Source organism: Gavia stellata, chromosome 7, assembly GCF_030936135.1.
Source record: "Gavia stellata isolate bGavSte3 chromosome 7, bGavSte3.hap2, whole genome shotgun sequence".
Taxonomy (NCBI): Eukaryota; Metazoa; Chordata; class Aves; order Gaviiformes; family Gaviidae; genus Gavia; species Gavia stellata.
In genome coordinates, this window is record NC_082600.1 from 28,508,796 (window position 1) to 28,523,214 (window position 14,419).

General features: G+C 36.2%; 1 protein-coding gene across 1 annotated transcript in view; it reads left to right on the forward strand.

Annotated features, from left to right (window-relative positions):
• The window catches only part of SLC25A21 (solute carrier family 25 member 21), a 268,977-nt gene that overhangs the window by 62,344 nt on the left and 192,214 nt on the right, over positions 1 to 14,419 (forward strand). The gene's annotated exons all lie outside the window — the stretch shown is intronic.

Genomic DNA, 14,419 nt, shown 5'->3' on the forward strand with positions numbered 1-14,419 from the left:
TTATCAATGTAGCTGCATCATAACTTTAATCAATGGAGTTTAGCTGTATATGAAATATGAACGTGTTCTGATTGTACCACAGCCAATTCACCCCATCTCCAGTGGCACTGAGTGTAACTGGGTTTTAACTTGATAGATAAAGCACCACTCTGTTGTCCCAACGAGGGGAGAAACAGTTTGGAGCAAAACTAGAAAGTCCAGAATGGGGAAAGGCAGGCAGGTAGCTGATCTCAGTGAAGAGACATTTACAATGTTCACCATCCTGGAGCACAGGTTTCACCAAGGTGGTGGTCACTTCTATCACAGTGACTGGTTATCAGGCTCTGGGTGGTTCTGTTTTCTTAAAGCTGTTGCATATGTTGTGCCACGCTTATCCTGTGTAGTTAATGAAAGGCGGAAAGGCTTGCTCTGAGAATATCATAAATGGATGTGCCAGGAGATCTCTTTTGCTTTTGAGGAAGGTTAACGTCCTCCAAAGCCAGGAAACCTCTTGTTTCTGAAAGATTAAGTTGCTAGGAAAGAATCTTTATAGTGTGCTCATCCTTTTAGTGAGACTGTTGTGTCTTATTGATGCTATTGCTCATAGGTTACACATGAATACTCAAAAGAGAAATTAACTGTGTAGTTAAAAATTTGCAGCATCCAGTATCATTGTTTGTGATAAATCCATGTTCAATATCAAATTACAGAAACAACATATAGAGACTGAAGTTGTGCAACATATTTATGAACATCCTGACAATGCTGACCAAGACATTTTCCTGTTTGTTATGAATCATTCTGTATCGGGCAAGGTTGGGAGATTTTTGAGTGCTTTTATTTTTCCAATTCCATGATGAACTGCAGAAAATAGCCATGGTTTTGATCCAAGCCCCTAATTCTAATTCCTTACCTCTTTTTAAGTACATTAGGTAGAAAGACTGTGATTTTTCCCCTAGTAGTTATTCTTAGGCTCCCCTGAAGCCTAAGACTATTCTACATCCCCCAGCTAACTTCTGCATGCCAAGAGGAAGCCTAAACTCATTTCTTTCTCTTGTGCTGTGAAGTCCCTTTCCATTCTTTCTGCCTGCAGTTCATCACTCTGCAGTTGCCTCAGCCAGGATCTGAGGGTTCTTTCTTTGCTTTCTTAGTTTCCCATATGTGATCTTTCATAGTGCAAACAACCCCCAAAACAAACAAACAAAAAATCTTGTCCTGTTTTTACTTAGCCAAGATACCTGTGTTTTAGAGTTTCTATCTTTGCCTAGAGCCAGGAAGGAAAAAAGCCAGTATACTTCAGAACCCAGGGGGGCTAAAGAGGAAATTTTCAAGAAAATGGACTTTGCTTTTTGTGTTGTTGTTTTTGGGGTTTTTTTTCCAGGAAAAGTCATAAAATATTTGGTCTGATACTAGAAGACTCACAGAAATCTCCTGTTAGAGAGATTTGGACACACTCCACTAAGCTTAGAAAATAAAGAATTGTTCAAAGTTTCACTGACATTACTTTATAGTAAGAAGCAGTTACACGTGATTTCTGTACTCTTTCACTTAGAGAAGTTATATTCTTGCATCCTTTCATCCCTAGCATCAAAACCTATACATCTTTAGTCAACATACTGCAGAATCTCACTTTATTAGTGAGGCAGGTGCAGACTTCACCAGTTGCTCACCTTACTTAAGGTGATGGATCAAACAAATGCTGTCTGGAATGTAAAAACTAAAAACAAAAAATTCAGAGTGGAAAACTTGGACAGTGAGCTGCTTTGTGGAAGCATCCACAGTGGTGACTGAGCATTCTCTTGGCTCTCAGACCTAGAGTAGAAAAGGAGAAGACAAACATTTCTGTTGTCACAGCTGAGCAAGTTGTTTGGTTAGTGGAGCTGTAATTTGTCTTTGTTTCTTAGTGACAACTCCATGTCAGAGCTACTTTATGATCCTCAGGAGCTATGTAATGTTGTGTTCAAGTGATGTATTTGCCAAGTTAAGTGTGGTTACGTTTGTCTCTGTAGCAATGATACTTACATTTTGTGAAAATTACAGGCTAAAATAATGCCATACTCTAAACTTCAGAGGCATTTGAGGTTGTGTGGAGAGGAAGAACAGAAAACACCAGTGTATCGTTACTTAAACTGCTTAATGATGCCTGTGTAAAGATAGAAATTCCTCAGGACATTGTTAAATAGTGAATATACAGGAAAATTACGAATTGGGTCCATGCAGTAGTTTCAAGATTCTGTGAAAAGGAACTGAACTATGACTCAGAGCAGATTCATTTCAGTTGAAGGAACTCTCTCCTGAACAGTAAAGGCTGAGAAATACTCACTGAACTACTTGACTGATATGAAATGTCAGTCATTGACATTGCAGAACTTTGGCTTTTTGGCTTCTATGAATACGTGCACATTTCTTGTGAGGCTGTAGACGTATAGAGGGTGACAGCACTTTGGTAAAATCCCTTCTGTGACTATGATAAAAGACCTGCAAAAGTATTTTGAAAATCATTTGTTGTTGCATTGCAGTCTTTGAAGCAAGAATAAGAGAAATGGTGAAAGTTTCCCCATGTCACACATTTGCCGGTAAATGATGGACTGCACCACAGAATGTCAGTTTGATGTGAATTCTGCAAAATGAAATAGGTTTCATAGCACATGTTTTGCCACTTTTGAGGAACAGGTTTCTGCATGCTTTATGTAGTAATGCATTCCTAGTACTTCTGGTACAATCCAGTCACCTACTGGACAAACCTGATGTGGGATCTTGCAGCTGCTATTGTTTGATGTCTACATATATATACACATACTTTGGGTACTTAAAATTTTCCTGTTCATTCATTCCTGCTTTTTTAGAGTTTTCCCATTGATGCTGTTCATTCCATCTTTCCTGTCTGACATAAATTTAATTGTATAATTTTACTGTTATTGTTGCATAATATAAAGCTGGCAAAACCAATAATAATCACCTAGGTGCTCTCCTATGTGTTGCTTAGCACTGAATACATAAAAATACACTTCACCAAAGAGACTGTGAACCAGTCAATCCCCTGTTCATTTGACAGGAATGCCTGCACTCAATTTATGTTATGACAATGGAGCCTCTTACATGCAAAAAATCAGGGGGGGGGGGGAAGGCCACAACAGGAGAATAAATGCAGATGGCTGATAGGGAGGGAGAAGAATTAAACTTCATATGAAGTTCTAATGATGATTGCTGATCCCTTTACCTCAGTGTGCCTCATGCCTTATGAAGCAAATGATGGTATTCAGAAAAGTCTCGGGCTTAAGAGTCAGTTATATCAAATCCTAAGTAATAGCACTTGGAATGAACAAAGGATACTCAAAAGGCAGTATGAGAAATATTTAGATTCCACTGGCTAAAAACTATGATAAAGTTCTTAGAGATTCCCATTAATTCCCATCTGGAAAAAGTCAAATGAAAAAGCAAAACTATTGAACAATGACAAGTTAACAATGTCATATAGTTTGAATAGCACAAATTAAAAAAAGCTCTTTTCTAAACAGTAAATGTGAGTTTCATTAATAAAATATATAGCTATATTTCAGACAATTCTGATACCTACTACAGAATTACAGGCCACTGGGGGGAAAAAACCCCAAACAAACCCACAATTCTTTGTAATTTACATGTCAATGGAACTTTATGCACTCGGGTACTTTCAAGTACTTTATAGAAAGTATAAAATGAAATTGCCCTTATTCAGCAGGAATGCTCAAAAACACTTGTGTTTACGAAGGCTTTAAAAATCTCAGAATGATGTTAAAGTGAAATTAGCGATGTGTTTGTTTCTTCCACTTTAAATGGTTCTGTCTACTCAATAATGCAAAATTTTCTGGTTTTTTCCCTGCTTCAGTATGGTAAAAGTGTGTTTGGGTTGAATGCTGGAAAAGTAAACCTGCTACTGACAGTTAGAGGATAGGTGAGGGTAAAGCTTTTCTTATATGTGAAAATTTTGCATGGAGACCAAAATAGAAGCAAAACAATTTTTTTTTAATAGATTTAGCATACTATTTTTAGAAACTTTAACGGAAGAACTGGATAAGCTTTATGGTTGGTAGAAGACATCCAGTTAATAGAGCACAGTCCCTGTAAAAAAGGTAAAGACTTCTAGTCAGCAGTTAGCTTTGATTTAAAAAGCTTGTCAAAGAGCTGCCTCCAAGAATGGGAAGTTTCTATTATTTCATTTTGTATGCTTGTCACTACTAAACTTGGAATGCTTATATGCATGGCTGTAACTTTATCATTTTAATTAATCTTTTGTGCAGGAAACTTTGCCTACATGACCACATGACATAGAATACAATGAAAATATAAAATGCTGTAATTTTTAATCAGGTGTGAGTGAATGTTGGGAAAACTTGGGGTCACATTTTTTTACATCTTCATGTCAAATACAGTACAGCTGTAATTGTCTTAAGATAAAATAAGGTAGTTTTCAAGGAGTATGATTTCTTCCCGAAACATATATAATTCATTGTACCACCATTTCAACAAGATCTACTAGGCAAGTATTGTTATGGGTTGCTTTTAGTAAGTCAAAGCTCTTTTTTTCTAGGACTCCTGCTGCTTTAAGAATCACTTCCTTTTTCTCTGTAGTACTCATCTAGAATTTCTTTTTGTAGGCCAGCAGTTTTCTCAAATTTCTTCATAAATTATTAGCAAATGTAATAGATTATGGATTTTAACAACATGGCAATGGCAATTCCAGTTGATAAGTTTTGTACAAAGTACATTAATCACTGGCTGCAAGTTGAAATTATATATTTATATACACGTGTAAAAGTCCATGTAGATATGTAGTACACCATGTAGATAGAATAGCCAATAAAGAAATAGATGACGTCAAGAAACGTCTGATTTAACACATGTATATCTTTAAATTGGAAATCTAATTATTTGCCTTAGATTTGCACTGCTTGGGAACTTAATGCAAGACTATGTTAAATAAACTTATTTCCATTTTTCATTTAACCTGTGGGTTATAGTATGACCAATCTGTTTTATATCCTCAATCAACAGATGATTGTATTTGGTAATAATTTATCAAGAATAAAAATCTGTTTTTGAAACTAATCACCTCATGTTAGGTCTGCCCTTTTTCAAAACCACCATCTGATATTCATTTTGTCTGCAAAGACAAACATACTGATGAAAATGCATCTACCACAGGATATAGCAAATGGAATGAAGCAGTTCTACTGTTTGTATATATTTAGAATATTTTGTTTTCTCAACAGATGGACCAAATTTCAGTATTAAAGAAAAAAATCAATTTTACATAGTACATAAACAATTTTGAACAAGTACACTTTGCATTTCTGGTTAGTTTGTACCAAAACATCCCATGGAATTTGAGGGTCAACTTGGGCCATATCAGAGAGAAAAGATTTAAAGGGTTACTTTAACTGTTTTCTGTGTTTGACATGAGAAAGCTATGTCTGGAAGTCAGTTCTGAGCAAGCCTTTGAATTTGGCCCACTGAGTTTAAGTGCTGGGGTTTTCTTTTGGATGCTCTCTGTGTTCTCAGAAGTGGCTGTTCTTTGAAAAGATACTGAAAGCACAGATGTGTTCATGCAATAAATGACTTCTGTACCATGAAGCCCCTCTCTGCTTAGACTTCTGGCCACTGTCTAACCTGATGTGTTCTTCTTTTAGGCTGTCAGCTGAGTTTTGCAATTATTTCTTGGATCTTTCCTGATCAAAAGTTCCCATAATGCTAAAATATAGGCTTGATCAAGCCAGCATGCAAGCCATGTGCATGGAGTATATGGAGTATGGAGCACTTACACTATTATACTCTGTATACAGTAGTTCTGTGACATTAACATCTGTCCCAGGAGGTCTGAACTGAGAACATCAAGCTCATTTTAATTTGCAGTGCCAGCTAGATTGAGATTTTTTGACCCTACTGAAATTCTACTTAGATTTTTGTAGTGCAACAAACTTATTTAAACTAAATCTCAAAAGTAAGCAATAAACTGTTACAAAGTCATGAAATTATTTTATTTATTTTTAATTTTTGAGAACTGTGTGTACTGCAGCTGGACTTCTTCCAGTGTTCATTCTCCCCCAACTGCTTTATTAAAACAAATCCAAACAGTTTCCGAAGGAAGTTATAAAATTAGGAAGTTAGGAATTCTACAGTGTCAAGTTTGTATGATGGAGTATTTTTATATTATCTTTTAGCAGTGAGTTATTCAGTGTTGTGACTTGAGATCACTACAATAACCAGTATTTACAATTCCAAGTCATATATTCTAGAGTCGATATTTTACCTACAGATGAACTGTTCTTATTCTACACATTTTATTTTTGGTTGGGTTTTTTTTACAAACTTCAACCAGGGCGCTTTCCATTCCCCTATAACTCTCCCCCTTCCTCCACCCTAATTTCACTGGTGTGTTGGCCACCATGACAACAGGGATTTTATCTGACAAAAAGTTAAAAAGCTTTGGAAAACAAAGAGGCTAAAAAATGAAATACAGCTGTTTGCACGCAAATATAAACCAGGCGGCCTCAAATCCTTTCTACTGATTGGCTGGATTACTTGAAATGTGGCTTATTGTTTCATAATAATCAGCAGTTATTTTTCCCTATTAAAATGTACACTAGCAAAGTATTGGAAACAGCTTTCCGCATCCATTTCTATAAGGAACTGGGAATATAAAACATCCCTACAACTTTTACTACTTATATGTTAAGGGACCCACCAAAACAAAACTGCTGCATAGGTTCAAAATCCATTTTATATATACAAGCATATTAAAAACCAGTTTATATACTATTTTTCAATACTGATTAATACAAAGGTCTCTTACAAAGCAGCATTTTTGGTTACTGGTGGTGCAGTGAGTAGGCAAAAGTGGCCTCTGCCATAAATTCAGTTGTAGCTCTCACATCTTTAGATGTATTTAGATCCTATTTTATTGAGAAAGGAAATGTTGGCCAGGATTCTGGAGTTATACCCAAGCTTTAAAGAAAAATGATGGGAGATCAATTTCCAGTTGGACATTAACCAAAGATAGGCAGAGATATACAGCTCCTTTATATATCACATCACAGGAGACTGAAGTCTGGCGTTGAAGACCTCATGGCCAGTATGGTTTTAATTTTTTTAACTGTGTAACAGTAGTTCACCTATACTTGATCATAATGAAATAAAATTCTTAAGGTGGTGTTTTCCTGTTAATTTCAAATAATATTGCTGTAGTATCAGGGTATCCAGAGAAATGGAATAAGGCTACAGTATAAAAAAAGATAGAACAGTAACAGGCAAAGGGAAAGCAGACAAATTCTGACCCACCCTGCAGCTAGCAAGATGTGAATCCACCTGCTCCCTAGCCAAGAAGGAAGATACATAGTTTGTAGTAAATGTTCAACCTCACACACAGCTGAATTATACAAATTATTTAGAAAAGGCAGCTCATTTTGTGTTCTGTGCTGAGGTCCCTTGGGTATGGGTGTAGGCAAGGAAGCACTGAGCTCCTGCAATTGTAACTTCTTGGATGTTCTCCAGACTGCAAAGCAGTAGAAGATTGGCAGCTTGAGCAGTAGTGTCTTTATCAGTATAAGTGAATTGCTTTTGCTTCTCTATTATAGATTTGGGTTTTTCCATAGTTTTTTGAGAATGCACTTTGAGTTGAAAAATTAGTTAATGCTAACTTTTCCAAATTTCAAAATTCTTCTATTTTTTCTTTTTCTTTTTTTTAAAGCAGCACAGAAGTCTTTCATTTCTGCAAGCATGTTCCTACTCAGATGAGAATTAAAGGACTGAGGTGATAATTCTGAGAAAAAAGTAATCACATAGATTTCTTTCAAAATGTAAATATTTGACAGTGTGGAGAAGTCCAACACTTCAGCTTTTCAGAAGCATGAACAGCCGACTGAGCTGTTGAAAAAGATCATTGTCTGATACTCTTAACTCATGAGCATGAGAGTCACTTAGTACTTAAAGACTTGAAAAATCACCTTCTTTGTAATGTAGTCTAATGGTCTATCTCTTTCTGGAAGAATTAACAATTAAAATCCTAGTAACACCTCTTTAATGATACTTCTGCTGTACCTTGACACAGTGAGTTTTTGTGGTGAACAACAGATTAGTAGGTTAAAACAAGCACTTTAAAGATGGGTAATGTGCCATGTGTTTTGATACTTTATCTTCTAAATGTTCTCAAAGCATCATGAGGAAATAAATATTTCCTTACATACCTTTCTATACATACAGGATAGTAATAGATGGAGAGGTGTGCATGTCTGCTGGAGAAAGTCCCGTCTGCTGTGCTGTCATTGGAATTTGCTAGGAGATCTTTTAACAGAGCTGAGAAGAGAGAAGCAGGGAACAAAAAGACTTTTGAAACCTGGCCTCACCACCCCCTTTTTGGTTTCAGTGTCGTATTTTTTGTGGGAGTTCCTGTTTCTCTCCTGCTTCTTTCCTTAAGACCTGGTAAAGAAAAATAGGGACACTGAGAGAAGGTGAGGAGAAAAATTAAAAACTCTGATTACTCAAAATTTTCTGCTGACTCTGAAAGAAAAAATTCTGACTGAGAAAATGTTCTGCATAAAGGTCACAGTTTTCTTACTGTTGCATATCTGTTCTTCAATATGCTTCTATTCCTAAGAAGTTGCTCAAATGAATGTTTACTTCAAAACAATCAGGTTGAAAATAGAGTTCTCATATTTCCTAGATTTTTATTTTGGAGGTCACATTTGTAATTAATCTTTACTATTGTTCTGTGATAACAGCATTAAAGTTAATGCAAGTATATATGTGCATGCCTACATTAATAAGCATTATTCCATATAAGTATTATTTGTATCTATAAATACTAATGTGAATATCATATTCATTTCCAAACCATTTTTTTAGAAACATGAGTTTCTTTTGTATTTGCCTGCATTATAGCACTAAATTTCTAATTACATGCTACTTTGAAGTCCCTCAGATGAATCCTTAAATGCCTGTCAAGAATATTGATGCCTTTTCTTTTCAATATTCCTCTACCTGTCCTTTTTTTTAGCAATGACTATAGACTAGAAAGAATGTTATGTCTCTTAATATGCAGTTTGGCTTCATACTAACTATATTTTTGTTTGTTCAAGAATAATATACTCTTTATAAATAAATAATTATTTATTTCATAAGCATAATACCCACTGTTTAGATGCTAACTAGATTGCAGACAGTATGCTTCTCATTCTTAAAGAAGTAACAATTCAGTTTTGATGAACAAGAAAAAAATTAGGTTTAAAAATAGCCATTGTTTCTCCTTGCCTTCCAAGTTTCTCACATAGAGAGCAGAGTGATTTTGCTTTAGTCATGCTTCTTTGGGGATGAATGTTCCTAGAGCAGCAGACCTGTATTCATTGCTAGTTATCCCAAGAAATAAAAATATATATTAAAAAAAAATGCATGTGATAGCTTTGTATATATGTATGCATGATTCTTGTTAATGAAGTACTGACTTCACGTGCACTCTGTTTTTAAAAAAAGAAAATAAAACCAAAACATCAACAATGAATGGTTTTGGTGGTTATATTTGCTTTAGCTCCACTGCTTTTTATCTGGCTCTCTTGATGAGGTTAATATAACCTTACATTCAGTGGCTAATTTCACATTTTGAAGTTTTCACACATGGTTCGAGTTTCTGGGGGTTTCTTTAATTTTGGCCATGTATAAATTCAGTGTCTAGTCTAAGCTAGTTATCTAAGCTTCCTGTATTAATAAAGTGCACAGTGAGAGGCATCTTGTCCAAAACTGTCCTAAGATTGGTATCTAAAGTGGGGACAAATGTTCTCCCATGGAGCTTTTGTCTATCCTGGTTGAGTGGGAAATTGTTTCCTTAGACTAGATGCGTGACTTCTTGCCTAAGGTGGTAGATGAGATAAATTCCACCCCATGTGATAAATAACATAGTTTTAAGACTTCCTCAGTGCAAGGAAAATAGGCTAGTGATTTTCGAGAGTCTTACGCGCTTAAGTAGCTCTGCTAGCCCTGGTAGGCCTACTCATTCTTTTAAAGCTAACACATGAATAAGTCCATGCAAGACAGACCCAAAACAGTAAATTAAAACAGTAAGTTGACTTCTGTTTACTACAGAGTAATTTTGGAGCACTTTACTGTGTACTCATTCAGCTCTTGAAATATCATATCGGAGTATTTGGAGAAGCAAATAGGAGTATGGCATATTCCTTAGTATTGCTCCATGTGCATCTTAAAACCAATACGCAGAATGAGGAGCTAGTGATCCTCAATTTTAACTCTAGCTCAGACTCTGAAAGCTCAACGTTAAGCACGTTTTATTACTGCTTTACAGTTTAGCCTTCTGTCAATATTTTGGCCTGTAAATCGAAAAAGCATGTATTCCTGGGACTAAGAATGGGTATAAAGGCAGTTACCGTGGTTCAGCTGATACATGTTAACTAGTTGAATTGAGATAACTGGACTGTGTGTCTGGGCTCTTTTTATTTCTCTAGGAGGGGCATATAACATCTCTGTTTCTGCCTTGCTTAGAGCCAAAAGAAATAGAGGTAGAGAGTGAGGCAGACTAGAAATTATAATCTTGGCAGCACACAGAAATTCATCTATTTAAGTACAAGCATACTATGTAACAGTTGCTCCCAACATAATTTGAGGCAGATGCCCTCAGTCTGTCCCTCTCAAAACTCAGTTTACAGTTGTTCTCACTATTTCCAGCTGTAGGAGAGGCAAGAAACTGTCTGAAGGCTTCAGTATTCCCCTTTTCCATAGAAATGTAGGTGAAAATCTCATTTACCTCTGGGAAACAGTCTATTTAGCCTATTTTTGCTGTGTATTAACTGCAGCTTGTGAGAAACTGTATGTTCTGTTACTTTACTTTTTATATTAGATTTCTAATTTGTAGTGTTCTAAATCCAAATATGCCTGTCACTGTGTAGTCCTGCTGGGAGGGTGGGAAACTGATTGCATCTCAGATAAATTGGCTCAGTAGGAAATATTCCTCCAAAAACATGCAACTGCTTAGTACCAGCACATTCTCAAAACTCAGATCACAGTCCACAACAGAGAGAGTGGGGCATCTGAAATAATGTGAAGCTTGAATGGCAAGGGAAAACATCTGAGTTTTTTTAGTGTGAGCGTATAGGAGCCGGGCAGCTGTTTTCTTCCTTGGTCACTGCAGTAGAAGAAAACAGAGAGGGAAAACAGGTAGAAAAGGATCAGACCTGTTGAGAGAGAGGGAAGGTGGACATTTTTAACAGTGAATTGAAAATAGGGTGAACATACCTACTTCAATTTGGTGCTGTGTATGTCTTTTTGCATAATTTTACTAGGATTCAGAAATTCCAGTGTGACTGCGTGGTCACTACTTAACTAGCAACTGGGGTGGACATTCAGAATATCTTCAGCTCTCATTAAAATTAATTAGAATTGAGAGTTCTCAACATCTGGCGTCATCGGGCTCATCCTTAGCACCTTTGTGAAAGGCCATTATAAATAACATGTTTTAGTAGACGTATATGAAGTTATATGAGAGTGTAGAACATTGAGGATATGTTGTATTTAATGCCTGAAAAGGGAATTAATCATTAGGCTTCTTTACATCATCAGTTACTTCATATGTATGTTTACTTTTTCAGTTATCCCTTTTTAATATGCTTTGGCAATTATTGCATTAGCAGACAAATATTCATGCTGAGACTAAATCTAAAGAAAATATGACTTTATACTGAACCCCAGTAATGATTCCCCATGTGAGAGGAGAAGGTGTTATAAGACTGAGTTGTAAGCAAGTTGTGAAGTGTGACATGTTGGCTGTGTGTCTTTTAACTAAATGAATAATCTGGTTGTTGAAGAAAGGATGTGCTTTTAGCTGAGAAACAATTGGACAGAAAAGACGACCCCTATGCCAAGTTGAATGAAAAGCCACTAGAGAAAATGTTCTGTGGCAGTTTCTTTTGAAGTGAGTTTCTAAATCTTTGGAAGGAGCTCATCATGGCTAGACTGAAAGCTCTCTTTAATTATTTGACTGCCTGAAGTTGAACTGCAGCACACATTTACCTCAGGAACAGACTGAGATTCAGGAATAGACTCAGAGTAAAGTAGCCATGTGCTGTTTATGGTTATTTTGTATGGTGCTGTTACCACAAAATACTGTTTCTCTCTCCCTCTTCCTTTGAGGCATAGCTTCTAGCAAATCCTGCCATTAGAGTTGCAGTGTTGTCATGCACTACAGCTGGAACCAGGCATCAGCAGCTCTGTGCGGCTGCAACATCAAGTTAGGGGGTGACAGAAAAACAGCATCTCAGCCTTAGCCTAACAGGAGGATATCCAGAACACCTACCTGATGACTTCAATTTAAGAATGACAATACTTAAAAATCAGGTGTCCAAGTATCACAAGACCATAGCATTGTGAGAGTTAAGCAACTGGGGCTGTCATTGGAGAGAATTAGGTGTATCTGAAGGGAGAGTCAATACAAAACAGCACATTTTTTCAGGATTCTTGATCCTCTTTTCAGCTGAGATGCGTGTTTGAGTTGCACAGTGAGTACTTCATCCATCTGGGATCCAAACGGAGAATGTCTATCCCGAGAGCAGGATACAGCTGTGCTCTTTGTTGTGTAATTGCTATTGACAAGCACAGAAAGTAGATGTGGTTTGAATTCTCTCCAGCCTAAAGAGATGCATCCCCAGCCTTCACATGTGCTAGATGAGTCCCCTACTGCTGTGTCCCAGAGAATAACCGTACCCGTAGAGGGTCCTCCTTCACCCTTGCTGCTTGGAGTGAGGTGTTGTGTTGCCAGGAATGCAAGAAGGTAAACGAACACAAGAAAGCCTGTTGTTGTTAAACTAATGGAAGAGGGTGAGCCAACTAATTTCTCTCTGTATCTAATGATTGTTTAATGCAAAATTCCAAACTGGGCTAAAGTAAAAAAAGATTTAAAAGAAATTTAAAAAAATCAGAAATAAATTTCCATATCCTGCCATCTCAAAAGTGATACAATAGTGGGCCAGTATATTCTCTATTGAATGACAGAAGGAAAACTACATTGGTTGACTATTTATTAGTGAGTACATGGGAAACAGTTCCATGTGAATAAGGCAGCTAGACTTTGACTACTTCCTGCTTCATCTCACTGTTTAGGCTGTGGTGCTTGCTGCAAAATGGATTAGAGCTGTTTTTGAAAACAGATTCTTGCTTGTGGAAAATTGGCTACTGGCAGCAGTGTCTAGCTCTATGGTAGAGTCCAAAGGCGATTGTCCCGATGACTTCTAACTTCCTCTGGGGTCTGTAACGTGATTACATTGCTGTGAGGCTGGCTAGACTGCTCTTCCTTTGGGAGCAGTTTAACCTTTAATTTGGAGGAATTTGTGCTGTTACATATCTGTGTACAAAGGTAATATATTGTGGTTTGTGCTTTGGATGTGCATTGTCTATTTCCACATACACTTTAAATTGAATATGTGTTATGCGAAATCAACATATTGCCTTCAAAGACCACCTACCATCAGGATCCTGACATCATGTTTTTCTTGAGAATCAGTGTGGTAAATTGTACAGATCATGCTTTCCAGCCTTCACTATTCTTATAGCAAGCGGTTTGCTAATCAGACAGAGCAATAATAGTTGAAACACTGTTCTTTTTAATATAAAAATGTTCATGTTTTACATATGTTTTATCCATTCTTCTAATTTATGTGTACAGTTGGGAGTTTCTTAATGTTCTTAAACCCCACTGGCCTTATTGACTTTGCAATGATTTAAAGATTTTAAGGATTTTAATTCTCCTAGTCCTTTCCCTCTCCACTCTTAACATTTCTACCCTTAGATTTATTAGCCTCAGGAAAAATTAACAAGCAGTAGCTATTTTTAATAAATGTTTGGGGTTTTTTTCTGTTGCATCTATCCTCTGTAGTATGAAGAACTTTTTTAGGATGAATACTGTGTTTTATAATTTGCTCTCCTACAGCTATTGGTATTAACTGTCAAAATTCTCTAAGTATTAACATGTGTCATGAAAATAGAATTCTTAATCAACTCTTTTACTAATTACTTAGCAGTGATGGCATCACAATCGTAATAGAATAGAGAGCTGTAATGTGCTTTTAGTTGCATTTTCTTTCTGGCTTTGTATTGATTATATTCACCAAAACTTTTTTAAAAACTTACTCCATACAATTTTCAGATCTTTTATATTTTTCAAAGCTTTGACTTTGGAAAAGGAGTCAGATTTATTTCATATATCCAAGTGATCTTTACATTTGAATTCAACTTTTTAAATTTCATTAATAATTTATTCTCATTCAAATGTAAAATTTAAATTGTTTCATGAGGTGGAATGAGTTTCCGATCATAGTATATGTTTCATAGCCATGGTAGATCCCTTTTCGTAAGATGAAGGAAATATAAACAGAGAAGTAAATGAAATTTTGAGATGTTTTACTTAATG